The sequence below is a fragment of the Scyliorhinus canicula genome, chromosome 1, assembly GCF_902713615.1.
Source record: "Scyliorhinus canicula chromosome 1, sScyCan1.1, whole genome shotgun sequence".
NCBI lineage: Eukaryota > Metazoa > Chordata > Chondrichthyes > Carcharhiniformes > Scyliorhinidae > Scyliorhinus > Scyliorhinus canicula.
Window position 1 is genome coordinate 282,362,011 of NC_052146.1, and position 27,927 is coordinate 282,389,937.

A 27,927-nucleotide genomic window follows, 5' to 3' on the forward strand; every position below is an offset into this window, starting at 1 on the left:
GTATTTGTTGTAGGCAGGTATGAAAACAAAGATGCTCTGTGCTTGAAACTTGCACTTCAGTTATGTAGACGTGGGCCGGGATCCTCCCTTCTGGGGACTAAGTATAGCACACCGGCAGGAAAACCAGCGCCAATGATTCCGGTGTCAATGGCCCCACAAGGTGAGGAATTCTCACCTTTCTAGGGGGCTAGGTTAACGACGGTGGGGTTGGCGCTGCTCCTTTCGGTGCGGAAGGGATGGCGCCAGTTCGCGCATGTGCGGAACGGCCAGCGTATTCTCGCGCATGTGCGGAGGACTCTCTTCTCCGCGCTGGGCCCTGGGCAATATAGCGAAGACCTATTAGGGTCCGGCGCAGAAAGCTGCCCCCGCCCCCGGAGGACCACCCTCGCATACTCACCTGCCAGGTCCTGCCGGTGTGTGAGTTGAGTGATTCACGCCGGCGGGACTGGCCAAAAATGGATGGCTGCACGGCCCATCGGGGCCCGGATAATTGCCGTGGGCGATGCTGTCAATGGCCCCCAACCAGCGTGACACCAATCCCACCCCGCTCAAAAAACAAATGTCACCGGAGAATACGGCAGCTAGCGTTGGGGCGGGATTCACGCCTCCCACTGGGGACTCTCCGACCCGGCGGGGGGTCGGCGAATCCTGCCTGTGACTTTCCATCTTGGTGACACGCAGTAGTGTTTACACAGACTTGACTCCATTCAACTCTCCGTGGTCAGTTGGCAGATTGAAACCAATTCAATTAGGAGCAACATTGGGCTGCTGAACCATGAGGCATAAAAATGTTAAGATCAAGTTGGAGTAGAACTCTGCGATATGGCAACTGCTGTGCTCGAGACCAACTGCTGTGTTGTATGGGTATCTTTAAGCATTTCTCTCTTGTGTAAGAACAGTTGATTTGCTGTTCCTAAACTTTTATCTGAAGGCTACCTTAGACACATGGAGCAGGATTCACCGTTGCCCGCGCTGAAATCGCAATCGCGATCAGGCGGAGAATCCCTTCCGATGGACAAATCGAGGGCGGCGTCATTGAGACACTGCCCCCTCAAAACCGGCATCATCGCGTCGCGCGCTGCATGCCGTTAGAACGCCGTCGGCGCGTCATCAGAAGGCCCTCCCCGATGCTGCACCCCCGATGGGCCGGGTTTCCAACCGCACAGCTGACACGTGGTCTGAATGGTCGGGAACCTGGCATGGCGGTCAGGACTGTGTCCAGTGAGGGCTGGGGGGACTGGTGTGGGGTGGCCAGGGGTTGTCCTATGGGGCCGTGTTGTATGGCGCAACCGCTGCAAATCGCCGCCGTGCGCATGTGTGGCCACGGACCCGGCCATTCTCCGGCCTCTTTTGGCGCGGGAGCCGGGAGATCTATCTGGCACCGCTGCTAGCCCCGCACCGAATCGGTGAGGGTTCAGGGCCGATTTTGGCAGCGTAAAACGCCATAGCTCGCATGCCGGAATCAGCACTTAGCTGCAGAATCAGAGAATCCAGCCAATGACTTCTGGCAATGAGGCCATGAAACTGCGGAGTTGTGGCGAGAAATCGGTGGATATCTTTAGAATGGGTATCTCATGGTAGACACTGGGCTGGGCTGGCTGGTTTTTTTCTTGTTGTTTAGCTAATCTTCTAATTATCTTGCTTTTCCTCCTCCCTCAGTTACAATATTGTCAGGATTGTTCCATTATTATTAAAGCTTTAGTGCACTTATTCCATTTAAATTACAATTTGTGACTTATCTAATCTAGTGTGTGTAGAACATAGAACATAGAACAGTACAGCACAGAACAGGCCCTTCGGCCCTCGATGTTGTGCCGAGCAATGTACTCAATGTACTCAAACCCACGTATCCACCCTATACCCTATACCCGTAACCCAACAACCCCCCCCCCCCCCTTAACCTTACTTTTTAGGACACTACGGGCAATTTAGCATGGCCAATCCACCTAACCCGCGCATCTTTGGACTGTGGGAGGAAACCGGAGCACCCGGAGGAAACCCACGCACACACGGGGAGGACGTGCAGACTCCGCACAGACAGTGACCCAGCCGGGAATCGAACCTGGGACCCTGGAGCTGTGAAGCATTTATGCTAACCACCATGCTACCGTGCTGCCCGTGTGTGTGTGTGGTTGCTGCTGCTGAACAATAATGTTGTAAATCTGATTGAAAATGCAAACCCAGGCATGTGATAATTGGAGCTGCTATTCTCGTTATGCTTAATGTATCTGGCAATCAAATCTGCTCGCTATTGTCTAGCTTTGGATTATCTCATGGAACAACGGAGCATTGAACGAATTTGGTAAAGCTCCATGTTGAAACGGTGCTTTGCCGCACCAGCTTCTTGAAGGAAGGTCATCGCCTACCTGGGAAGCTGGGCAAGCTGCATACCTTCAAGATCCGTGCGAGGTGTGTCCCTGAATGGAGTTCTCAAGCAGAATTACCAATTCACATTCTGAGCAAGCCCCATGTTATTTATTAGGGCAGGGTGAAGATCAAGGCTGCAGATGAGCTGGCGGGGACGCGCATTTTAGAGAGTGCTGCATTCATCAGTTACATGGACCTGTAATTGATCCCGGTGTCAAACAGAAAATCTGCAGAGCTGAAATGAACTTCCTGACATCAGAGGGCACCTTGTTTGATCCTACACTCTATTGACTGTTTAGTTCTTCGCAAAGAAGTGAAAGTCATTCAAATATGTTGCCCGGGCTCATCATTGGCAGGAAATTCCTTTTTGAGTTCGCTATTAAAGGAGCGCTGAGCTGCGATGTTAACATAGATGAGAAATTATAGGGGAATTGTACGTTTACACAGGATTTTGGCCTGATTTTGATAACAATGGGAGGTTCATATTGTTACTCGGGTTAACTTTCTATTTGTTATGAATTGTATTAAATTGATTGTTATTGGCCTGTAAAATAGTTTAGCTGAATGGAAACCCCAAATTTGCAAGTGCCAATTGTCATGTGTGTTATAAAGATACCAATTGCTCACAAGGGATTGTGCCAGTGCATTGTTGGTTTATTTATTTATTAATCCTCGGCACATACGACATGGACAGAAAGTTTGAGGACATCAGGAGCAAGGCTGAGCCTGCTCTGCCCTGCTGCAGGTCAAAGTGAAACTGTGGCTGGATTAAATGACACACTTCCCTTAAAGTGATAGCATGGTACTATTCCCTTAAAGGCATATTACCACAAACTGTGGTCAGTGGTAGCATTCTCACTTTTGAGTCAGAGAGTTCTGGCTCAGGTCCCACTCCAAAGCCACAAGTACAAAATCTGGGCTGGCACACAAGTCTAGCACTGAGAGAGTACTGCACTGTCAGAGGTGTTATTTTGCACGAGATGTTAAATTGTGTTCATGACTGCTCTCTTAAAGCTGTAAAAGATCGGGGATGTTCTTGGGAGCTTTCTGTACTCAAATTGGCTATCACTTTTCCTTCATTACAACAGTGACTACTGTTCAAGAGTAAAGCACTTTGGGATGCCCAGAGGTTGGGAAAGCAGATACAGAAATGCAAGTCTTTCTCCTTGTATTGTGGAAGGCACACAAAGCTTTATATCGAAGGACAGGGATGAAGTAATTCTGTAATATGAGCAATATTTCAGGTTGCAGAATAAGCATAACGCCATCATTAAAAAATAACTAGATTTAATTTTTTTGTACTTCATTGACAGCTGCATTACTACAGAGGTCTGTCGATGTACTTGAATGTCCGTAAAGTGTTTGTGATGTCCAGAGGCTGGCGAAAGCTGCTTGCGAGTTCTTCCTTTTCTATTGTTCCATTAAAACTTTCTTTGCACATAAATTATAGATCTAGGGACATGGGAGCAGGAGTAGGCCATTCGGCCCATCGAACCTGCTCCGCCATTCAAGCAGATCGTGGCTGACCATCTACCTCTTACGCCGTTTTCTCCACCGGCCAATGTCTCTGCACCTTCTTTTTTTTTAAACAAGAGTCGCACAGTGGGCTAAACAGCTGGCTTGTAATGCAGAACAAGGCCAGCAGCGTGGGTTCAATTCCTGTACCGGCCTCCCCGGATAGGCGCCGGAATGTGCCGACTAGGGGCTTTTCACAGTAACTTCATTGAAGCCTACATGTGACAATAAGCGATTATTATTATTTTTTTTTTATAAATTTAGAGTACCCAATTATTTTTTCCAATTAAGGGGCAATTTAGAGTGGCCAATCTACCTATCTTGCACATCTTTGGGTTGTGGGGGTGAAACCCACGCATACACGGGGAGAATGTGCAAACTCCACACGGACAGTGACCCAGGGCCGGGATTCGAACCCGGGTCCTCAGCGCCGTAGGCAGCAATGCTAACCACTGTGCCACCGTGCTGCCCAGCGATTATTATTATTAAGAAGCCCCACAGATATTGAATTAATAAGAAGAAGACGACTCACGTGTGCCCCAAGGGTCTGTTATTGTTTGCTGGAACCCACTGTCTGTCAGTCATTCAGTTTCACAGTCCAGCCAAAATATAAGTAGGACAAGGTTGGAAGTGTTTGCAGCATTGCATTTTCTTTTCCTTCAACATTTCCGTTCACCTAAAGATTAGCAAAACAGTAAACCTGGTTAATGTGATGAATATAAGCAAATTACATCTGGCAACACCAATAAACCAACACTGCCTGGAAGTCCTTTGCCAATCATTTCAGCAGAGATCATAGCCGGGATTCTCCGAAAATGGGGCTATGTTCAATTCCCATACCAGATGAGGTTATTCATGATAGACCCAGCTACTCAACCTTGGACCTCACCAGAGGTGTGGTGATTCTCAGGTTAATCACCGCCAGTCAGCTCTCCCCCTCAAAGGAGAAAGCAGCCTATGATCATCTGGAACTATGTTGACTTCACAACAGGTTCACTGGACTAATCTCAGGGACGACAGGATTGCCTTATCAGGAATGACTGAGGAAACCAGGGCTGGATTCTTCACAATTTTGAAGAATGAAGGTGATTGTGGTCACCTGGCAGCGATGAGGTGGAGGCTCGTCATGTGAACAAACAGAGTTTATTGATAACCAGGAACAATGGTACAGAGGCTGCTGGCCTCGCTGCCCAGGGGCAGCACAGAGCTGCTGCTCCATCTCTTTCACGTTTACTACATGGCTGTCTGATGTGTTCTGCCCAAGAGGGCCCTCTGAGGTGATCACCCGCTCTAGGGCCCCATTGGTCCCTGGAGCCATGTGACCCTCTTCTGATGTGCTGTCTTAAAGAGACAGGCACCCCAATCCACTACATCTCTCGCCCTTTAGCATTTTTATACAATCTTCAAAATTAATATAATATATAATTATATGGATGTTTGTGAATCGATGTAGTGATTGTTCGATGGTGAAATCCTGGGGCTCACACTTAACTTCTACTAGCAGGCTTCAACTTCGCACAGTTCCAAATATCGTTCTGCATGGGAATCTTCTATAAAGGATTTCTGCTTTCCGAGTTCTGTCCTCGACTCTGTGCTGACCAAGGACTCTACTTTACTTTTTGGACGGTGTCACTCTCCAATCCTCCATTGGTCCTTTTCTCTGCAAAGTACCTTACTCTACAACACAGGCAGGTAACTCCCACCCCCTCTCCACCCCTATCGCAATACCACACAATCTTATGTGTGATGAATGGAAGATGTTAGGAGAATTGGATTATAAATGTAGCGGACAATTTCAAGATTGAAAGCCTAGTGTTTAAAAATAATTCTGTTCTGCCGGGCCTGGGTGGGTTTTGCAGCCAGCAGATGAAATTGATGAAGGAATGTGTTTTTTCAGTCTAGGCTATTGGACTATGGTTTGACTGGGGAAGTCCCTGGGACATTAATGTGCTTTGCAGCCTGCAGAGACATTTGTTTTTCAGCTTGGGGAGATCAGGTGGAGCCCAGAAAAAGCAGAGAGGCAGTGAGTTTGGGCCGTTTTGAGAGAGCGAGAGAGAGAGAAGTGGAGTGCTTATCTGCATAATTCTGAATCCACAATTCTTTCCAAGTAGGATTGTTAAGAACAAAAGTAATAAGATTTAAAAGCAGGGCAGTGTAAATGGGTAAGTAAGCTGTTCTTTCTGAGTGTGAAAGTAGAAGTTTAATATTGTATTCATAATATAATTTTGTTTTAGAAACACCAAAGCCCTTTTTGTTCATGCAATCTCTCCTGGAGCGAATCATTCTTTCTACACAGTCTTAAAATAAACTAAAATATTGGGGTTTCAGTCCAGTATCCTGGCCATTGTTGGGGTCTGGTCTGGGATCATAATGTATGCCTTGAGAGCTCACTCATGAGCTTGGTCTTTCACTTTTGAAGGCGATGGCCATGGTACCCTGTTTCTGGTACTTTGGTCATGTGATTATGTCCCTTCTCATTCTAGCAGTTCCATCTGCATCTTTCCCATCGGCCATGTTACCAGATTAGCTCTTGTGCATATCTATTAATGCGACTGTTTCAGTGATCTTGTTCTGATACGTCATCTCAATTTCCTTCATCTACTGCATCAACTAATCTTGTGCTTGAGTGTGAGGAGTTGTTTATGCCATACATGGACATGAGGAGTACTTTATACCAGACATCTGCTCCCTCTTCCATCCCTACGTTTTTCTCACTCACCAGCGGCAGTTTGGTGTGAGCCTGTTTCAGTTCCATCTCCCGCAGTCAGTTTACCCAGTTCTTTTCCAACTCCTTTCCTTTCGCATGGTAATCGTGTGAAGCACCCTTGGATGAACTGAAATTCAAATGGCCCCTCGGTATTAAGATAATTCGCTGTTTCCGAATTTGTTCCAACTGAACTTTATTTCCCAACTGTTGCCTTCCCAAGCTTTCACTCAATTGAGAGTTGATCTGTCTGTAACCGATGATTCAGCTTTTCCCCTTGTTTTCTGATCCTTCTTCTCAGCGTGCTTTAGTTTTAAGCTTCGTCCATTTGTCTCATGGAAACTTCCAGCTCTTTGCGGGACATTCCCAATCCACTGACATTTTCCACGATCTTAATACTCTGTTCCTGAACCCCTCGATGTTCTTCCTCATTTACTGTGGCTTCCTTTTGGCCATAATAACTTACCATAAAGGATCACAACCATTCTCCAGTCCCCTGCTCTGCTTCTGCAATCCATTCAGTTTATCCACCTAAGAGTCTATTTCAAGGTGAATCCAACATTCTCTCCAACAACATTTGTGCATGGTTTTGGAACATTGCCACATTCCTTCTGCTGTGGTTGCCTCAAACACTGCACCTACATTCAACATTTCTTCCTTCTAGTTATGTTTATTAAACAATTCTCCCGAATTGCTGACTTGTCCCAACAGAGTTCTTCCTTTGGACTACATCCCAAATGCGATGTCCTCCGCAACACCCTCAAACACCAGACAGTTTCTGCCAATTTCTCGAACTCGTGTGTATTTTCCACACCACTATGGTTCCCAATAAAGGCTCTTGTAATCTTCCATCTGGTTAAACTCATCTTCCTCGTCTTCAGTAGTCAAAGCTCCATTGGTCTTTAGCATTTGAATTTAATATTCTAAATCCCTAATATATCTCTCCAATGAGGTATAAACAGGTATCCTCTATTTGAAAGATGGTGGCTCTCTCTTTAGCAGGGTGTGATTCTTTGAGACCTCAATGTTTTATTTCCAGTCAGAATTTTGATTATTCAATGTTTCAAGCTTGGTTTATTAGGCAAGGAGTTCAGATTCCTTCTTGGACAAATTCTCTTTTAACTGATGAATCTTATTTTTCATTAACTTTGAATGATCCTTGTGGTTGGTGTTGTGCAGGATATCCTACATGGACACCATGAATAACGTCTTTGATGTCTTTCACATTGAGACAAGCAGTTCTCTCATCCGTCACAAAACTGATAGCTTCCATTACACTGGGATTTTCTTGGCTCTACTCGAATTCCATTTTACGACCTCTGTTGCTGAGATTTGTTTCTGCATTTTCTCTCAATCGCCTTTTCTTTCCTACAGGCTCTAACTCCTGCTCCCTTACTGCTGTCTGGTGAATGCTGTACTGTTTCTTACTGGTCTTGATAAATTTCCTAGCCACTCCCACCTTTGGCATAGCGACTTTGATGAAGCTAGGCTGCTTCTCGTTTAGGCTAGGATCACAAACTTTTAACTCATGCCCTACTTGCTGCAGTTTCTGGTTAAGTTTTACCCAACTCTCTTCTCTTCACTCTTAGTTCTTCTTCTGCTGCGGTTTGTCTTACTTCCTGACTGAGTACAGCTTTATCATTTTGCTTGTAGTTAATTGTCAAAACTTCCAAGGAACTTCCCATTACGACACAAGGGGACGGAATGCACCTAAGGCGCGATGCCTTCGGCACTTCACTTAACCTTTTAGAGTCTTCTGGGTTCTCTCCGTGGTTCCATCCCTTTTCCGGGGTCAGGGTTGGGGTCTTCCACTGCTCCCCACCTCTCCGGGGTTTCTTTTGCTGCCTACTCTGAGTCTGATGGTGTCTCTCTCTTGTGGACTTATTACCACCTCTGTACTCCAGCGTTGCCTTTTCTTCGAGATCTTCCTATGCCTCATCCTTGAGGTCTTCACTACTTTCTCTGAGTTGTCCGTAGCTTATGGAACCTCTGTTTAGAGTTGCCCTCTACCTGGGGTCTGATCTGATTTTCCTATCCCTTGTCCTTTGTTTCTTCTGGTGGTTGTTGCATTAACATTGTAAAAATTTAAATTCATTACAACTTTAAGACTGTCAAGCTTTTTTGTACATGCTGATAGCTGCTGTTTCACTGTCTGTGCTTTTCCCTCGCATCTGGAGTTCTGGCAGGAACCTGCAGCTCTTCTTTTGGACCCTCTTCAAAACTGTTGAACGCCTCTTTTTTTTCCAAGTGGAAAATTTTCTCAACGATTTCCACAGCTCTCTTCCAAGCCTCTCAGCCACCCAAATGGAAAAGCAATGTCCTTTATCATTTGTTCCCGATGTGCTGTTTTTTTTATGTGTCAATTAAAACCAACAGGTCCAACGTTGGCAAAACCCAAAGGGCTGCATTTAAAAACTTTATTTTCCTTGAACAGATGGAGGTCTTCTCTCTTGAAAAAACCTCAAAACCCTCGCTGCCTGCAGGGATCACTACCCAACACCCTCCCGCAGGCTCTGCTCAGACCGGGAGCCGAGGTTCTCAGCCTCTCACTTTCCCGTGCTCATGGGACACGTTCTGCAGTTCCTTGAGGCTGTTTTCCCTTTTTATGTTTGACACTGCTCCCTGTGCTCTCCTTTTTCTTGTTTTTCTCCATTAACTTCAGATCCCTTTTTGTTAAACTCAGGATCACAGCTCTTTCTTCTTCAGGGTTATTTTCTCTTCATTTGCTTTATTTCCCCCCCGACATTTCCCCGAACTTCTGACTGTCCAAGCCAATTCCAGTTTGCTCTGCATCTGTCCCTCAGGGTTTGGCACTATCTATTTGCCCAATCAAACATTCGGATGAGCCTTTCCTTCCTCCATGCTTCAATTTAGCCAAATATTCACAGGTTGGCTGAGACCTCGTAATCGATTTGATCCTTGTCGCCAATGTGGTGAACAGGCAGCAGTGAGTCAAAGGCTCTTGTGTGAACAAAGTTTAAAATAATAATAATAATCGCTTATTGTCACAAGTCGGCTTCAATGAAGTTACTGTGAAAAGTCCCCGGTGATAACAAGGGACAATGGTACGGAGTCTGCTGGCCTCGCTGCCCTAGGGCAGCACAGAGTGACACCACACCAACAAAAAGTTCATCAGGATTCTGCTTGTGTGGACATCAAGATTGAATATTCTAATACCTTCCACGTCATACTTTGAGAACGGACTCAAAATGTGTCAGCCTGACGCTCTGCTGTGGTTCCAGTGTCATTTAGTTGTGTTTTGAATATCAATCGGCAGGTGCAAAGCACAAGAAAAAGAAACACACTCAGCTCTTGGAAGGGAATCACTGCAGGCACCTGCCCTCGAAGACAGGTAGCTTAATGGAGAGAGTGAAGAAACCAAACCGCTGAAGGGTGTTATATCTTTTCAGAGCCACGCAGTGATGACACATGTTTCTCTGTGTGTGACAAGTTTTAGTCAGTGTTTTAAAATGTCTATTCCTTGTTTCATTTCTAGCTTCCTGTTCTTCCTACAGTTTTGTTTACTTTTCTCTGAGTCCACGCACAGGCTTAGCCAATCAAGCTCAGTGAGCATCAATTGCAAACAGACCCACATAATCAAACACAGACCAGCTGAATAAACACTACATTGTACATTTAAAAAGTGTTCATGTTTCACTTGGTAACGGCACTGAAGAACCGACACCGGCAGAGTTGTACAGAGTTGGCTGCACATTTCATGTCATTGGCTGAGATGGTCCATTTCCAATCAAAAAAACTGACCAACAAAACTAAAGGCTCTTGAATGGGATTTGCTGTTCAAATTTCCTTCCATTCCATTATGTTACCTTCATACACTGTATTCTTATGCATTCTTGTCAAAATGGCTTTTGTACCATTAACGTAACCCATAGTTTCCAATAAATCAAGTGATCCATCATTTTATATGCGAGGCAATTCATGCAATGCATTATTCTGCTTTCCTATTAAAGCCGCAAAATCTACTTGTTTCAAAACAAACAACAACTCGGGACAGAATTTAATTAATTATTAAGCAGGAAAAGTTGGAGATAGAAAAGTGCTTTTCCATTAAAATCTGAAGCTGAGAAATAATTGCCATTTTAAGATCATTTGCTCTTGAGGCTGACAGAAGCCAGGATTTCCTCCCCTTTAAGAGAAATATTATTGCTACAATTATTTTTGAAGGACTAGAATGCAGACATTGTGTCTCCAGCATAAATAAAGGCCAGTGGTTCACGGGGAGCTCCTGCTCTTACACCTTGCTTACTCCACTGGCTGCGCCTGGGCTGATGGGAAGGCTGCTGACGTTCAGTGGAGATGGTCTTGGAGGATGACCTCGAGCAGCTCTGGGCCTTAACAAGGTTGAGAACAAGGGCAGTGTGAGGACGAATGCTATTTTTCTGCAAGAGGACAGCAGGGTCATCCTCCAAGAAAACATTGCTGCTACCCTGGAGCAGCACCTCAGCAACCCTAATGATCAGTAGCACAAGTGGATAGCACTGTGGCTTCACAGCGCCAGGGTCCTAGGTTCGATTCCCCGCTGGGTCACTGTCTGTGCGGAGTCTGCACGTTCTCCCCGTGTCTGCGTGGGTTTCCTCCAGGTGCTCCGGTTTCCTCCCACAGTCCAAAGATGTGCAGGTTAGGTGGATTGGCCATGATAAATTGTCCTTAGCGACCAAAACGTTTAGGAGGGGTTATTAGGTTACAAGAATAGGGTGGAAGTAAGGGCTTAAGTGGGTCGTTGCAGACTCGATGGGCTGAATGGCCTCTTTCTGCACTGTATGTTCTAGATATCTGCTGGAGGACAGATTGCTGCAGTGTGAAAGCCTGTGGGCCCATTTGCACACTGGCATGGCTGCAATCTGAGATTTCTGAGGAGTTTGGAAGAGTGAGGGCTGACTTGGTTGAAGTACATAAGATCCTGAACGATCTCAACACAGAGTATGTGGAAAGATTCTTGTGGCTGAATCGGAAAATAAGAGGCATTGCTTTAAAATTAGGGGTTTCCTCCCTTTTTGGACACTGATGAGGAGATCCCTCAGAACGTTGTGTGACTTTGGAACTCTCTGCCTCAGAGGGCAGCGGAGGCAGGGCCATTGAATATTTTTAAGGCAGAGGTAGATTATTGTCAGGCAAGGGAATCAAAGTCTATCAGGGGGTAGATGGGAATTTGGAACGTGAAACACAGACAGGTCAACCACAATCTTCTTGAATGGAAGAGCGGGCTTCTTCTGCTCCCATTTCGTATATTCGCATGCCACTGCAGCATTCTGAAATGGGGTGACTGCTGCTGGGGTTCCAACTGAAGCTACCACTGTAGCCATCAAATAGTGCATCATGGTTGGGTCCACAATCGCATGAACAGAATCGGCCACCATCTCCAGACTGGAAAAGATGGAATCCAAACAAGCTGGTGCTGGACTCTTGCATGCTCCCTGACATTGGCTGAAAACCTTCCCAATACACCAAGTGTTTCATTATGCAACCCTTAACAGTGTTCTCTGCACTGCCTAGTGAAGTGCCCATCGGAATCGGAACGCTCTGCAGTAGAATCCAGGTGTGACTTTGCCCTCTGGGCCACTGTCACCTGTGATACCCTTCACCCCTGCCTTGCCGGGTAGCCTACTTGTGTCCGGTGTCTCAGCATCTACAAATCTTGCCTTTAATTTATCCTGAGGATATGTGTAGTGTTGCCTTTAATTTATCCTGAGGATATGTGTAGTGTCAATCGCTGAGCTGGTGTAAGATCAAGTGATGATGTTGATCATCGTCACTCTCTTGCAGTTCCTCCCCTGCCTGGCATTGTGAATCTGAAAATGGAAAAGCACAAGGTAAGGTTGGGGTTTTGCTGGTGAGGAGGTAGTGTAAGGGCAGGGGGTAGAAATAAGAGGTGCATCTTTTAAGAGGAACAGGCTAGATGAGTGCAATGAAGGCTAGCTTTATGCAGTGCAGATTAGCTTTATGCAGTGCAGACTAGCTTTAAGTGCTCAGAAGTTATGGCTTTGGGCCTCCTCCTTCATCCAGCCAATGAACAAGCCAGTTACCGTCGGCTGCACTCAACAGTATTTCAACAAGCAGCATGAAGTTGGCACGCTGGCTACATTGCGTTGAACGAGGGCAGGTTTGTCACGCTTGTGATTCCCATTAAATATTTTTAGGCCCTATTCAATTTAGAAGAACAAGAACATATGCTTGTCAGACAACAATGAGCTCAAACTACATTTTTCATCGACCATCGGGCTTTGACTCTGGAATAATTTTATGTAAGTGTTAGGTATGCTTGAGGCTTCGATTTCCATTCCTGGGCTGAAATTATACACAGGCCCTAGGGAGCCAGCTGGGAGTCGGGGGGGGGGGGGGGGGGGGGGGGGGGGGTGGTATTTGCAAAGTCGGGTGTTGTTCCCATTGACCTCTGCTGCCACTGGTATTTTACCAGCAGCATGGGAGGTAGTGGGTGCCCAACCTCCAATCCCAGGGCAATTGTGACCTTTAAGTGGCCAATTAATGGGCATTGAAGGACCTCTTCCTGCCCCACTTGTATTATACCAAAGGCAGAAAGAGGGGGTAGGGGCAGCACTTAGCCAATTCGGGAGGCTGCCCAGTAAAATTGGGGGGCCTCCCTTTGGATTTAGTGAGGGGGGGGGGGGGGTATTCCTCCTGATTGGGCATCCTGTAGCCCGAGGAGAGCCACTCTCATGAATACCTTCGCCATCCTCACGATTGACGCCCTCCCCACCCCACTACCTCAATGAAGCCAGTTTGGTTGGCTCTGGTGATCCCTGGCCCCACTTATCTTTTTTTTTGCAGTCACTGGTCTGAGGCTTGGTGTAATCCCAGAGGTGGCATTGCAGGGTCTCAAGATTCGGCCCTCAGATTGGGTCTCGGGTCTTGGGACATCCTGCCTCAGAAGGGCGGAAGCCACTACTTCGGGTCTAAAACGTGTAAAATCGCACTGTGGCTTCCAGCACAGGCAGAGGCGGACTTGTCCCAAACTTACTGACTAGAGGGTAGGGAATTACCTCCATATGAAATCCTGGCCCTAATTACGATTCATTTAAGTGTATATATTAAGTCAAGGTCAACAGTGATGCACCCTCTGTCACACAGCTAGACAACAGTTACTGTCCAGGATACATATGAAGAGCAGTCACATAGATAAGGAGCATGAGGGCTACCATTGCCCAGTTTCGACCTTTCGGACAATATGGAGCATCATTGATAGAAGGAATCATAGCTAAGACAACAATCACATAGACACAAACATACAAAATAAGATCCAACATGGGAAAACAGATAGCACGCCTCCTTCAGTCCCTCAGTGATCGGATAAGGATGGATTAATATATCTTGATTCAATATTGATATGTACGTGCATAAAGTAATTGCCTGCATGACCTGTGGGTCATCTACTGTGCTCACGTATCCTGGATACTAGTCTAATTGAATGCCCTATCTCTGTGAAGGCTTTGAAAACAAACAAAAGAACACCAATTGCCAGCTAATAAACACTGAAAGCATTAAATGCCCAGCACTCGATTTAATCATTCTTAGGTAATTAGCCATTTCTGGATCAAACTAAAGGTGCAATAATTCCAACCTCATATCAACAGTTCAATGAGGTTCTTAAACACTGACCTTGTAACAACAAAAATGAGATAAACCAAAAAGGAAAAAGGAAGTTTATCTGGTAATTCAAATAACAATTAAATATAAAGCTACTCAGGGCTATTAAATAATTAGTAAAATAAATCTATTGCCTTTCAGAGACAAATTGGGCCCCTAAAACTCTTCAATAGCCTTCCTCTAATTGATCCAAAGAGTACGGGAAGGACCAAACTGAAGAGTCATTTGACCGTGTGTCCATGGTCTTGGAATTGGACCCTGGCGCAAAACATGACGCAGGGAATAATCCTTCTGCCAGTTAATAGCCAAGCATCCCATCTCATGCAGGCACAAGGCTGCTTAAAAATGCAAATTACTATTCTACTTCACAGAAAATATTCAGGGAGAAATGGAGTATTTCTTTGCATGTGCTTATCTGAGTCAGGACTCTCTCCTTGGCCCACATTATAAAATACCAGCCTGCCTCTGCCTCATTCAAGGTCTTTCCAGAATATAAAACATAAAACAGCTATCAAAGAAAGAGTAAGGCTGATTAGGGACCAAAATGGGGGTTTCCGCATGTGGACAGGGGACATGGCTGATGTATTGAATGAATCTGTCTTTACCAAGAAAGGAAATGCTACCCAAGGCCATGGTGAAAGAGGAGGTGAACCTGACACGAGATGGATTTAAAACAAACAAGGAGGATGTATTGGATAAACTGTCGGTACTTAGACGTTGACAAAGGAATGGAAAGGGCAGCACAGTGGAAAAAATAATTGGGTAATCTAAATTTATAAAAAAAAAGACAAAGGAATGTATGAGATGCATCCAAGGACACTGAGGTAAGAATGAGTAGAATATGCAGAGGCTCGAACCAAAATTTTTCAATCTTCCTTCGACTCACGGGTGGTGGCAGAAGACTGGGGAATTGCAAACATTATGCCCTTGTTCAAAGAAGGGTATAAAAATAAACCCAGCAACTACAGTCAGTTTAGCCTCGGTGCTGAGAAATCCAGATGGGAACAAAATTAACGTTCACATGGCCAAATGCAGATTAATTAAGGAGAGCTAACATTAATTTATTAAAGGAAAATTGACATTAACTAACTTTCCGGATGTTTTTGAAGAGGTACCAGAAAGGGTTGATGAGTGTAAATGCTGTTGATGAGGTGTACATGGACTTCCAAAAAGGTATTTGATACAGGGCTGCACAACAGGCCTCTGAGCTAATGGAATAAGGGGGACTGTAATAAAATAGATACAAAATCAGCTGAGTGACCTGGGGGGACGGGGAACGGGGGGGGGGGGGACGTGGAGAGACAGTGGGCAAAGTTCTCTGTTTGGGAGACTATGGGCTGGATTCACTGCTTTTGAGGCGATGTCCGGAGGATGTGTCTGGTTTTACAACAATAAAGTTGCTTCTGCCCCCGCACCGATGCTCCAACTGATGATGGGTTAGCAGCCTCACCACGTAAAATGCATGCCCTTCTCGATATAAACACCTGGAGAATTGCCGGGTCCGTGGCCACGCATTGGCACAGTGATGACCTGCAACGGTCGCACCGTACAACATGGTGATGGCCGCCCAATCTGCCAGATAGTGACCCCCTAGACACCCCCTCGCCACCTCGGCACCCCCACCAGTCCTCACTGAAGCCCCCCCCCCCCCCCCACCCCCGGATAGCAGCATGGCTCCTGCCCTACTGTGGTGGCGCAGCCGCCACACCAGGTTCACGTAAACTGAGAGCACACATGTCCTGTGCGGTTGGGAACTCATCCCATCAGGGACGAAGCACGGGCGAGGGCCTTCAGGTAACATCCTGTGGCCCTGATGGCGCCAAGTTGGAGGGGGTGGAGCATTCGAACACACACGCTGCCCCCCGATTCGGTGGTAAACAGGGATTCTTCACCCAACTGCCGATTACAATATCGGCATCAGGCAACGGAGAGTCCCGCCCTATGTCCTCCCGCTGGAGGACTATTGCTATCAATTAACATTTCCCTTGGGAATGCAAATTAGGACTCAATTCAGTATTCCTTGCCTTTAAAATTTATGCATGACGAGGAATAGGTAGGATTGTCAAGGGAATCCCACAATTGGGCTGCCATTTTGAGCGGGGGGCTCGATAGCAAAGTCCCGTAGCCCACCAGCCACCCCATCCACGCACCGCAAATCAGCCGGCCACCCCGCCCCCAACCACATCGCAAAGCAGCCCCCCCAGCCTTGTATTTTCTGGGGACACCCCCCCCTTGCCCCAAGTATGTCAAAGGGTCATCTGGACTCAAAACGTTAGCTCGTTTTTCTCCCTACAGGTACTGCCAGACCTGCTGAGATTTTCCAGCATTTTCTCTTTTTGTTTCTGCCTCATTCAAGGTCCTTCCAGAATATAAAAAATAAAATGGTTATAAAAAGAGGGGTAGGGCTGATTAGGGACCAAAATGGTTTCCGCATGGATACAGGGGGCATGGCTGATATGTTAAATCAATCTGTCTTTACCAAGGAAGGAAGTCATTGAAGGTGGTAGGACAGATGGTGAGCAGTTTCTAAAGAATTCAATGCTTAGGTTTTAGTACGAGGGACGCATTTTCACACAGCGAGCGGTTAAGTGTAGTGTCTGAGAGGGTGGTGGAAGCAAGGTCAATTGACGCATCCAAAAAGGAATTTGGGTTATTTGAAAAGGAACAGTGTGCCGGGAGACAGGGAGAAGGCAGGAGAATGGCACGAAGTGAAATGCTCATTTTGGAGATCCAGGGTTGGATTCTCCGATCCTGTGGCTATCGGCCGATCCTCCGTCCAGCGGGTGGGGGGGGGGGGGGGGGGGGCGCACTGGAAGCCGCACATCATAAAGCCCCCGGCTTTACCTGCGGATAAAGCCGCAGAATGATCGGATCCGTGGCCGCTCAAAACTGCCCTATTCTAACCAGCCTCGCCAATCCCGGACCACCCCGCACAAGTACCCCAGCCTCCGCCGAAGACCCTCTGCCAGCTGAATGGCTCCACGCAAGGTCCTCGAACGGTGTGAGCACACGCGAGCGATGCCGTCGGGGACGTGGCCCATTGGGGGTGGAACATCGGGGGAGGGCCTTAGGTGACGTCCTGAGGCCGTCCATATGGCTTTTGAGGGGGCGGAGCATAGGAAAAACGGTGCCTCCCCAGATTCCAGCATAAACTTGGATTCTCCGACCGATCGCCGAACCCAATTTCATCATCAGCAATCGGAGAATCCAGTTTACCCATGATGGGCTGAAAGGCCTCATTCTGCACCTTGATTCTGTGATCCCTCTCCACCCTGGAACCAACGGCTCGCCGGCATCTCTTTTATCTGACAGATTTGATCTGATAACACTTTAGAATGCTTTTTATTACAGTCAAAGTTCTGTACGAATGCAATCTGTTGTTGGTGATTACGCTTTGCTTTCAATGTTCTTTTGACCAGGATATTTGTGGAGACTCGTATGCTCTGAAGATGACACCAAAGCACAGATCAATGTTCAGTTAGCAATTTCTTTTGTACATAGAGTGAACCATTTTCAAGTGTACCCTGGAAAAGAAAAACCTAATGGCTATTTATGACAGGGATACAAATGGATTTAATAGTAAATTATCTCCACTTTGAATTGCAACCCAGCAAGTGTTTTATCGTTTATATATTCAGTACGCCAACATCTATAGTCAGTCAAAATGAGCTACAAAAGCAACTCTGTAGCATTCTTGGCGATAGGCTAACACAGCTGAGCACATCACTATTCTCACCCTTGCATCTTCACCTTCTCACAGGCGAAGCGGAAAGACGTATAAAATCCGTGATCAATTCAGATGAATGACGAAATGAGGAACTTCATGAAAAGCGGGGACAGTTCCTCTTGGAAAAGAGATGGTTGGAAGGAGATCTGTTGGGCCTTTTCAAATACATGGGCGTCTCAACAGAGTAATGTCGTCATAATCCCAGATGACCATAGGCTGATTTCCCCTTCGAGGTGGAGAGATTTAACCTGAGGGTGGTGATTTAACCTGAGGATCACCACACCTCAGGCGAGGGGGCAAAGCTGAAAAGGCGGAGACTTCACGAATAACCTCATCCGGTATGGGAATTGAACCCGCATCATTGGCGTTGTTCTACAGCACAAACCAGCCGTCCAGCCAACTGAACTAAAGGGAGGAATTGTTTCCTTAAGGACAGCGATTTAAGGTGATTTGCAAAACAATCAAAGATAAGGGGCGAAATTCTCCCCTACCTGGCGGGGCGGGGGGTCCCGGCGTAGCAGAGTGGCGCCAATCACTCCGGCGTCGGGCCTCCCCAAAGGTGCTCCGGAATTCTCCGCACCTTTAGGGGCCAAGCCCTCACATTGAAGGGCTAGGCCCGCGCCGGAGCAGTTGGCACCACACCGACTGGCACCAAATCCGGCAACAACGGCCTTTGACGCCTGCCACCCGGCGCCGGGGCTGGCCGAAAGTCCTTCGCCGGTTCGCGCATGCGCCGGTGCGTCAACTGCCGCTGACGTCACCACCGGCGCATACGCGCTGGGGGATTCTCTTCCACCACCGCCATGGTGGAGGCCATGGCGGGGTGGAAGAAAAAGAGTGCCCCCATGGCACTGGCCCGCCCGCCGATCGGTGGGCCCCGATCACAGGCCTGGCCACCGTGGTGGTACCCCCCGGGGTCCGATCGCCCCGCGCCCCCCCCCAGGACCCCGGGGGCCCGCTCGCGCCGCCGGCACAGAGGTGGTTCAAACCACGGCGGCGGGAGAGGCCTCTCAGCGGCGGGACTTCGGCCCATCCGGGCCGGAGAATAACGGCAGCACAGAAACCCGTAGCCTCCTGCCGGCCCCCGCCTTCTCCGAGGCGGCGGCAAGATTGGCTGCACGCCGACTTTTTGCAGGTGGGAGAATTCTGGACATGGCAGGGACGGGTTTTTTGTCGGCCCCGGGCAATTCTCCGACCCTGCTGGTGGTCGGAGAATTTCGCCCAAGGTGAGGAAAAACATTTTATTCAGCGTTAGGATCTAGAGTGCATGGCCTGAAAGGATGGCGAAGGCATATTCAGTCGTATCCTTCAAAAGCAAACTAGGTTAGCACCTTGCTGGGCTATGGGGAAATGGTGGGGGTGTGGGACTAGCTCTTCCAGAGAGCCAGCATGGACATGATGGTTTGAATAGCCTCCTGCATTGTAGCCATTCTATGATTCTAATTCTAACCTGTTCACATGCACAAGGAGATTATTAGCGCACATTGTCTCACAGATGTAACCTCGAGGGTGGCATTAAGAAAGTGAGCTGTAATCTATGGTATTTTGCAACTTTCAGCCACCCTGAAATAGAAATCTTGGACCCGAAGGTATCTGACACATCTCAGTGACAGAAAAGCACCAGTAAAGAAGCAGAATTTGGAAGTGCTGGCAGCAGTGAAAGAGCTTGTGGGTGTGCCTTTGTGACCACCTTGTTAGGCGGAGTTTGAGAAATTGTTGATACAAGTTAATCAGTTAGCCTGATATCTTGAGAGGTTTTTGCAATAGCCAAACAATCTAAAGCGTCACAAATTCCGCCTGATTAAGCTCATCATGTAGTCATTAGAAGCATTGAATTTTTTTTTATGCTGATATATATTTCAGGGTGAGTTCAGACTAATACTGGATATGTGCATGCTCTTGCGAGTGTTTCTCGGAATTTGGCTTTTCCATTTGAATGAGCATAGGTCAACCAGCGCAACATTTCCAGGACACTTGTGACTGTCACAATGTGGGTGCTGGCCCACAGATCAATGGCCAGCAGAATGGCGGCTGTCCACCACCTATCCCGCAGGTTCTGCCCTGAAAGTCCAAGAGAGGCCAAAGCACTCAATGTTTCCTGCATTTGGTGGGGTGCTTGTGAGCTGAGATAAGGCTGCAATGGCCTCAGAACCAGTTCTTATTGTGTTCCTGCATTAACAGGAAAGCAGGCACCAACTCAACGGTAACGACGCCTGCTTCTGCCAGTTTACTGGTGAACATTGTATGGGTCCAGCAATAGCAACACTGATCTTCACTGCCTAACCTTTCCTCAAGGGTTTGGCATCAAACTAAACACAAAGTCAGGAAATATTGAGCCCCATTCCTTCCTCCAGAGACTTGGTGTTTATATTGGGCCATCAAAAAATCAACAGGTCATTCATTAGAAAAACAAAGGGAGGAAGATCAAACCAATGCACAAGTAAATGCTAAAAGGAAACCTAAACATAACCCATTTAACAGAAGAATTTCCCTGTCCTGATGTCCCGATGCTTCTACATGAACCTGTAAGCTGCGTGTTTATGATTTCTCACAAAGACTGACCTTGACTCGAGTACATGTATCGGAGGTTTGGGATGTACAATGATGACACACAGCTCTAACTCATCCACCGCCTCCCTCAACTCCCCACCACCTCCTCTCTGTTGTCAGACTGCTTGCCCAATATCTTTGACCCTGAGATGACCCTAATAATAATAATCTTTATTAGTGTTACAAGTAAGCTTACATTAACACTGCAGTGAAGTTAATGTGAAAAGCCCCTAGTCGCCACATTCTGGCACCTATTCGGGTACAATGAGGGAGAATTCAGAATGTCCAATTCACCTAACAAGCACGTCTTTTGGGTCATGTGGGAGGAAACCAGAGCACCCGGAGCAGATTCCGCACAGACAGTGACCCAAGCCGGGAATCGAACCTGGGTGCCGGTGTTGTGAAGCAACCATGCTAACCACTGTGTTACTGTGCTGTCCATGCACAAATCTGATTTTTTTTTACAAATTATTTATCGCCTTTTCTCCTTCCGCTTTCATTTTCTAAACATCTTGCGAATTTGGAAAACTTGGAGTTCTTGGGAAATCTTGGGAAGCAATAGTTCTGCTGCAGCTAACGTGGGAAGGATAGTGTTAAGGATCTGATATTATTTGAATGGGAAGGAGGTGACTAACCTGCAAGTGGCTAAGCATTAACTGCATGCCTGTTAGGGCATTCAACTTTTCGCTCGCTACTAGCCCGAACCTGGAGTTCTGAGGGCAACAGCAAAACAGATAGAATGGGCTCCATCGTTGTTTGCAATGGTGGTGGAGTTGGAATTGGGAGTGAAGTGGATATTTAGCTGTTGAATCACCGTCAATTATCTGGCAATGATGGCTCCTGTGGTAAAAATAAAAAGTGCAAGAAACACTCAACGGCTCTGGCAGTATCAGCGGAGAAAGAAATGTTGCCAGTTGATGAATAACAAGGAAACATTTGCATGGCGACCGAGGAAGAATAGATTGGGTATTGGGATGAACTGGATAACTTGCCAAGCTAGCGCAGGCATGGTGATCCACTTTAGAAAATACATGTTTTCCCAATGAGCCAGTGTTCATTTGGAGAGATGGATGAATGGAAGCTAATGACCACTTCCAGATGCATGAAGTTGGTACTCTGGAATTAATGAGTTACAGAGGAACATACAGACGTGTGCCACCATGTTTCTGATTCAGGGATTTAAATCTTAAACAGATTTTTTTTTTTAAAAAGACTTCCAAAAGCATTACGTTGTGATTTTAGCAGATAGAAAAACCATCTGTTGACAACTGTTCAGAAAAAAAGCATAAAAATAATGCAGTAGGAATGTTTCTTATGAAAGGCCATTGACTGGCAATGTTTCTTTCTCCACTGATACTGCCAAACCGCTGAGTGTTTCTTGCATTTTCTGTTTTTACCAGAGGAACCAGATAATTGACGGTGGTTTAACAGCTAAATGCTTTTCCAGTAATAGTCAGAAAAAAAGAACAATCCAGACCTGGACCTCGAGGCGGAAATCAATTTTCGGGTGACCACTCCACCATCCATAAACGTGTCTTAAAGCTGGCCACCATGAATGGGTGCTAAAAGAGTGCAAATTAATTTTAGAAATGATAGAAAGCGCCCAGGAACGTTCCTAATTTTTTTTCTGCACGACCGCAACCCAGGAGCGCTCGGAGAGTCAGGGGCGGGATAAGAGATTTTTTTCTTTCAGCCAGAGAGTCGACTGCTATGGCAGTCGATTTGCACAATCGGTGGGCTAAGAATAAAAATATCCTCGAAAAGACAAAGCCAAGACAGGCCGTAAAGAATCGAGTTAATTATCGAGCTGGGGAGTTTTTCCAGCTGCTCGACTCTGCAGGTGGCAGGCTGCAGCGTCAGTCCTCAATACACAGCGAGAGAGAGGCCTGCTTTTGGGAAGTTACTGTTCAGAAAGGAAAAATAATACGATAGTACCAAGATAAAGCAGAATTACAGTTGAAATCTTCTGTGTTAATTCAGATTGATTCTTGCAAAAGGAAATTTTTTTTCTTAACGCCACAGTCCATATGAGAAATGAACATTTTTAAAGAAACCACAAAAGAAATCATGTGAATTAAATTGGAAGAGAAAGAGGTTAGAGGGGAGGAAAAGTTAAAGGAAACGCTGCAACTTAAGAACTGATAACTGCGATGCTGGGAAAAGGTGGCTCTATGGAACCGTTCGATGAGAAAGTGGAATTATGGAGTTCCTATGAAGAGAGATCCCAGTGCCACCTTGCTGAAAATGGGATACTAGACAGCATGAAAGTAGCAGCTTTCTTGAGTGTAATAGGATGGAGAAAGCTTTCAACCGATTACAAAGTCCTGTCCATCCAGCAAAGCCTGGTCTACTAACTTACGAGGAATTGACTAATAATATAATAATGTCTATTGGTGTCAGAAGTAGGCTTGCATTAACACTGCAATGAAGAATGTCCCCGAGTCGCCACATTCCGGCGCCTGTTCGGGTACACTGAGGGGGAATTCAGAATGTCCAAATCACCTAACAAGCACGTCTTTCGGGACTTGTGGGAGGAAACCGTAGCAAACCCATGCAGACACAGAGGGAACGTGCAGACTCCGTACAGACAGTGATGGGAATCAAACCCGGGTCCCTGGTGCTGTGAAGCAACAGTGCTAATCACTGTGTTACCTAACCGCCAATAAGACCCTTGAAGAATATTTCATACCCAAACCATTAATCATAGCAGGTAGATTCAGAATTCAATGACGTAGTTAAGAAGAGGGTGAAATATTCTACAATTTGTAGCAGTATTACAGAAACTAGCAAAGAATTGTGAATTTGGATCGACTTTTGAGAAAATGCTACGAGACAGGTTTGTGTGTAGATTGGAGAAATTAGACAATCCAGAGAAGATTGCTAACAGAAAGTTCGCTAACACTGAAACTTGTTGAAATAGCAGTGTGTATGAAATTGGAAGCAAAAGAAGCTTCCCAAATTGGAGCAGGCGCCAAAATATACAAGATGAATTCTGAGAAAAGAAGATCTCTCGACTTACAAGCATGCCATACATATGCCCAGATGGGATTTTCTCCACAGGGATGTTGGTGTCACATGTGGGTACAAACATCCACCACATCAAAGAGAGGTAAGTGCATTGCAATCACATGCTTGAGCGATTGGAATACACTTACCTCTCTTTGATGTGGTTGATGTTTGTAAACATTGGGGTTTCAGCACTCACTCATGAAGGGAGAAGAATGAATCAAGGCAGCAGCTGTTTTGTGGAAGCTGTTAATCACAGCCCAGGATGAGAAATGAATGAATGGCTTGCAGCTACAGGGTATGAGGAGTTTAAGCATAGGCCGCATCTGTTCTCTTTCCAGGAGTAGATATGTGGGGCGGAATTCTCCGCAAGGCCCGACGCCATCGTGAAACCTGGAGAGGTTCACAACGGCGTCGGAAGCCTCTCCCGGCCCCCTATTCTCCCCTGCCCGGGGGGATAGGAGGGCCTTACCGGGAAACTCGGCCGCTGGGCCTTGTCCCTGGCTTCAAGGCCCGGCGTGCCAAGAATGACGCTGCGGCGGCGCCTAATGATGTCAGCCGCGCATGCGCAGGTTGGGCAGCTCAAACACGCGCATGCGCGGTTGCCGTCTTTCCCCTCAGCCGCCCCGCAAGACGTGGCGGCTTGATCTTGCGGGGCGGCAGAGGGGAAAGAGTGCGTCCCCTTGAGACGCGGGCCCGACGATCGGTGGGCACCGATCGTGGGCCCGTCCCCTCTCGAGCACGGTCGTGGTGCTCGATCCCCGATCCGCCCCCCACAAGTCCCACACTTACCTGGCGCGCCATGTTCACGACGGCAGCGACCAGGTGTGGTTGCCGCTGTCGTGAACAGGCCGGGAACAGCAGGCCGCCCGGCCGATCCGGGCCGGAGAATCGCGGGCCGCCAAGAAAAACGGCGACCCACGTTTCTCCGAGCGGCGTGTCGCAAAACCGGACACGCCATTTTGGGGGGGGGGGGGTGGGAGAATAGCGGGAGCGGACCTCCCGCTATTCTCCCACTAATCGTGATTGCAGAGAATCGCGCCCGTGGTGCTTCCAAGTAAATTTTATAACTGTACTGAACGTCACTGCCCCTGCCTGGACTGCTCTCCAACTTGCAGACACGGGTCTTATTGTGGAGAAGTCTGTGATGGGTCTCTCTAGTTAGAGGGTCCCTGTGGAGGGCTCCCTATAGTTAGCGGGTCTTTGTGGGGAGTTCCTTCAGTTAGGGGTCTCTGTGGGGGTCCCTCTCGTTAGAGGGCCACTGTGAGAGGGTTCCTTTAGTTAGGGGATCGCTGTGAGCGATCTCTCTATTTAAAGCGTCTCTGTGGGAGGGGTCCCTCTTAGTTGGAGGGGTCCCTCTTGTTAGGGATTCTCTGTGGAGAGTTCCTTTAGTTAGGGGGTCCCTGGGGATGTATTAAGGTGGTCTCCCTAGTTTGGTGGGTCAGGTTACTCCTGTACCTGGGGGAAGAGGGTGTGCACCCAGAAAATCCCGGGGCGTGGGGGCTGCTTTGCGATGCGCAGGGAGGTGGTGTTGGTCGACTGCGGGACTTCGCTAAAGAGTCACCTACACAAAATGGCGGCCCGATAGCGGGATTCCTTCGAGAATCGCTCCGATTCCTCACCATGCGTAAATTTGCATGGCAAGGGTACTGAATTGCTTCCTGATTTGCATTCCCAGGGGAACATAAATTGGTAGCAATTCTCCTCCGGTGGGAGAACTTCTCCCAACAGGAGAATCTTGCTCAATGTCTACGGAGATGAAAGAACTGAAATTCAGAAACTCAATGCAAGGCGATACACAGAGATTTTGGGTCTATCCAAAACTGAATGGGAACAAAATTAAAATGGAAGTTGTTACAGGAGTCGCTGTATCTCTCATCTTCAAAAATATATATCAACAAAAGCTCAAGAATGTACTGGGGTCAGTTAGCTCAGTTGACTGGATGGCTGGTTTATGATGCGGAGCGATGCCAACAACATGGATTCAATTCCCATACCGGCTGAGGTTATTCACGAAGGCCCTGCCTGCTCAACCTTACCCCTCACCTGAGGTGTGGTGTCTCTCAGGCTAAATCATCACTAGTCAGTTCTGAAAAGGGAAAGCAGCCTATGGTCCTCTGGAACTATGGCGACTTTCACCTCAAAACTGTGATATAATCTTGAGAATTTACACGGTAGGTAGTTCCAGTGAAGTGTCATATCATGGTGCAAGTTGAAGCAAATGGTTCAGCTGAACAATTGCTATTAAATGTAGTAAAAGGAAATTTCCCTGCACTTATCAAAACAGCATGGTTGAACAAGATCAAAATAAATTGGTAAGCTGGTGGAAACACACTTTACAGAAACCCTTAGAAAAGTACAAGAATATATTTTAAAACACTTTAAGGGAAATGACCAGAGTCGAGGCATAACTTAAGATAAAACCTGATAGCACCCTAAATGCTCAGAGGTAAAAACTGTGCCATTTGCAATTCAACCAAAAGTTGAAGTGGAACTTGGCAAATTGATCAAAGCTGGAGTGATTAAGAGTATGATAACGGGCAATTGGGCAACCCCAATTGTTCCAGTTATCAAGCCAGATGGCTCGGTAAGAAGCTGTGGTGACTTTAAAATGATGATCAACCCAGTGTTGTGTGCTGACCATTCTCCTTTACCATTCACAGGGGACCTATTTGCTGGATTGTTGGATGGACAGAAGTTCAGTAAGATAGATTTGCCCCAAACGTACCCCGAGATGAAGGCAGCAGCTGAGTCACAACCTCTTCTAACTATTGTAACACACAAAGGACTGTTCAGGTACCAGCACCGACCATTCAGAATAATATGAGCACCGGACCTATTCCTAACATCCATGGACCAAATCCTTAGTGGTCGTAACGGTATTCAATTTTAATTATTGGCAGGAATCAACAGGAGCACCTAAAAAATTTAGAAGACACATTTGAGTGTCTTCATGTCAAGAGAGAGAAAAAACAATGGGCGGGATTCTTCCACAACTGGCCGGATGGCCCGACGCCAAGGGTGGAGCGAACCACTCCCGCGTCGGGCCGACGGGAAGGTGGCGAATCCTCTGCACGTCCGGAGTTAGGCCGTCGCCGGAGGGGTTGGCGCCGCGACAACCGAAACCGAAGGGTCGGCGCGAGTTGGTGCATGTGCAGAACCGCCGGCGTGGTTCCGCGCATGCGCAGACTGGTCGGTGTGTTTTCTGCGCATGCGCAGGGGGGTTCTTCTCCGCGCCGGCCATGGCGAAACCCTACAGAGGTCGGCGCGGAAGGAAAGAATGCCCCCACGGCACAGGCCCGCCCGCAGATCGGTGGGTCCCGATAATGGGTCAGGCCACCGTGGGGGCCACCCCCCTTGGCCGGATCCCCCCGTGCTCACCCGAGGACTCACCTAGCCGACCTAGAAACCAAGTCCCATATTAAAACCACTTCATACATTATTATGTGCGAACAAACATTGAGCTCAGACAAAATATTGCAAAGAAGCATATAATACTGAAGTCAAAAATATGCTGAAGAAATCGGAAGTCATTTCGACCTTAAGTTAAAAGGACAACTCGCATATGATGCACCACCCTATGGGGTGGTGCAGTTGTCTCTCATATAATACCAAATGAGAATAAAAGACCAATAACTTTTGCTTTGAGAATGTTGACAAGCACTGAACAGAATTATGCTCAGTTGGAAAAAGAAGCCTTGAGTACTATACTTGGAGTCAGATGATTTCATGGCTACTTGTGTGGAAGGCAATTTACCTTGGTAACAGACCACAGGCCTCGAAGAACGATGTTTGGTCCATACAAAGGAACACCATCTATGGCTGCGAGTCATTTGCAGAGATGGTCCCTCTTCTTATCAGTGCATATTAACAAGATTAAATACAGATGTTTGGCGCAACGTGCGAATGGTGATGGTCCATCACGTTTACCAATGTGGGACAAATCCGAATCACAGGAGAACTATGTAAACTATACGTACTTTCCCCAGGATTGATAGTGTACCTATAACAAGCACTCAACATTAGATTCGGTGATGGGGAAGGTCATGGACATGATCTTGAAAAGTATGCCACGGGATGAACAGAAGAGGAATCTGGAATTTAAGCCGTACCAACCATAAGAACTCGAATTAACGCCATACAATGGAGTACTTATATGGGGAATCCGAGTCACCATTCCTCCATGCTTGCAGAGTTGGATGCTGGATCAACTCCACCAAGGACATTCAGGAGTTGTACCTATGAAATGACTTGCAAGGAGTTATTTCTGGTGACTGGGACTAGACTCACAGATTGAAGAATGAGTAGGTCAATGTCAGTCGTGTGCTAGGATATGTAATACTCCACCTCTTCAACCACTTCACTCTTGGGATTGGCAGAAACACCCAAGGCAAAGAGTATGTATCGATCAATTGAAGGATCTATGTTTCTTGTC

At 47.0% G+C, this 27,927-nt stretch overlaps 1 protein-coding gene across 3 annotated transcripts in view; it reads right to left on the minus strand.

The window, feature by feature from the left end:
- Positions 1–27,927, minus strand: part of LOC119974893 (muscarinic acetylcholine receptor M3-like) — a 549,971-nt gene that overhangs the window by 154,430 nt on the left and 367,614 nt on the right. For all 3 annotated transcript variants that reach the window (XM_038814246.1, XM_038814254.1, XM_038814238.1), the window contains exon 2: positions 4,415–4,558. The gene's annotated coding sequence lies outside the window, so the exon portion shown is untranslated. The remainder of the gene's footprint in view (positions 1–4,414; positions 4,559–27,927) is intronic.